General features: G+C 39.0%; 1 non-coding gene across 1 annotated transcript; it reads left to right on the forward strand.

The window, feature by feature from the left end:
- Nucleotides 1-1141: 1141 nt before the first annotated feature.
- On the forward strand, nucleotides 1142-1249 carry LOC128283220 (small nucleolar RNA R71). The gene has a single exon (XR_008273562.1). It is a non-coding gene; the product is annotated as a small nucleolar RNA R71 (small nucleolar RNA).
- The last annotated feature ends 443 nt before the right edge of the window (nucleotides 1250-1692 follow it).

Below are 1692 nucleotides of genomic sequence, written 5' to 3' on the forward strand. Positions count from 1 at the left end.
ACTACCAATTAAACAAGGAATCGTAAAACTCCTTGGATCTTTTAGTTTGTTGGGTAGCTTATTCTGAAGAATGGCTGAGTAAACTGCGTTCAAATCCATATGCGAACTTTCATCTAACTTTCGTTTATTTGCTAGAAGCTCCTTTAAAAATTTGACTGCGTTTGGCATCTGCGAAAGTGCTTCAATAAATGGTAGGTTAATATGTAGTTTCTTTAAAAGTTTAAGGAATTTACTAAATTGTTCGTCTGAGTGGTCTTTTCTTATCGCATTGGGGTATGGCACACGAGGTTTATATTCTGTACTTACCGACTTTGGGTCATTTTGGCCGACCTCATTCTTACTTTTGCTTACCACCGTCTCTGGCCTTGGTTTACTAACTAACCTTTCCTCATCTTGAATGGAAATCGCGTTGAGTTGCTCCCTTGGGTTAGATTCAGTGTTGCTTGGTAGGGCACCTTGTGGTCGTTCGGAAATTAACTTAGTGAGCTGACCAATTTGAGTTTCGAGCCCCTGGATTGATGCTTGTTGATTTTTGAGTGCTGTCTCAGTATTCTGAAAACGAGTTTCTGACACCGAGATGAATTTGGTTAGCATCTCCTCAAGGTTCGGCTTCTTTTTTTGCTGGTAAGATAGTTGTTGAAAACCCGAAGGATGTTGTGGCCTTTGATTTCCTTGACCGCCCCACGAGAAATTGGGATGGTTCCTCCAACCTGCATTATAAGTGTTACTATATGGGTTATTTTGGGATCTAGAGTTATTGTTACCCATATATTGGACTTGTTCTTCCTCGATGCTAGGGTTGAAGGGTTGATATTCTGTGCATGCTCCTCCTCCATTCGAATCGCATCTCATCACTGAATGTACCTGAGTAGAACCACACAAACCGTCAATCTTTTTATTTAAGAGTTCTACTTGGTTAGATAGCATAGTAACCGTGTCGAGGTTGAAAACACCGGCTGCTTTTATCAGCTTTGTTTTGATAACTTGCCACTGATAGTTATTCAGTGACATCTCCTCAATAAATTCGTAAGCCGCCTCAGGTGTCTTATTATTGAAAGTTCCTCCAGCGGCTGCATCAATCATTTGCCAAGTCGAAGGATTCAAGCCATTATGGAACGTTTGAACTTGTAGCCAAAGCGGTAAGCCATGGTGAGGGCACCTTCTTAAAAGGTCCTTGTATCTCTCCCATGCATCGTAGAGCGTTTCTAAATCCATCTGCACAAAAAAAAGAGATATCATTACGTAATTTGGTTGTTTTAACCAGTGGAAAATATTTTAACAAAAATTTTTCGATCATTTGTTCCCAAGTAGTGATTGACCCTTGAGGTAATGAGTTCAACCATTGTTTAGCCTTATTCCTTAATGAAAATGGAAACAACCGAAAGCGAATGGCGTCATCAGAAATACCATTAATTTTAAAGGTATCACAAAATTCTAGGAAATTTTCCAAGTAAGCGTTGGATCCTCGTTCTGCAAACTATCAATCTGAACAAACTGTTATATCATTTGAATTGTGTTAGGTTTCAGTTCAAAATTATTTACAGCAATAGCAAGTCTAACTATACTTGACTCAGTTCCTGTTAAATTAGGTTTAGTATAATCATTCATAGTGCATAGAGCAAGATTTTGATTAACAGCAATTGCAGAAGGTAGCGGACTTTATTGGTTTCCAGCCATCTCATTGGTTGTGGT

This window comes from Gossypium arboreum, chromosome 10, assembly GCF_025698485.1.
Source record: "Gossypium arboreum isolate Shixiya-1 chromosome 10, ASM2569848v2, whole genome shotgun sequence".
In the NCBI taxonomy this organism is placed as follows: Eukaryota; Viridiplantae; Streptophyta; class Magnoliopsida; order Malvales; family Malvaceae; genus Gossypium; species Gossypium arboreum.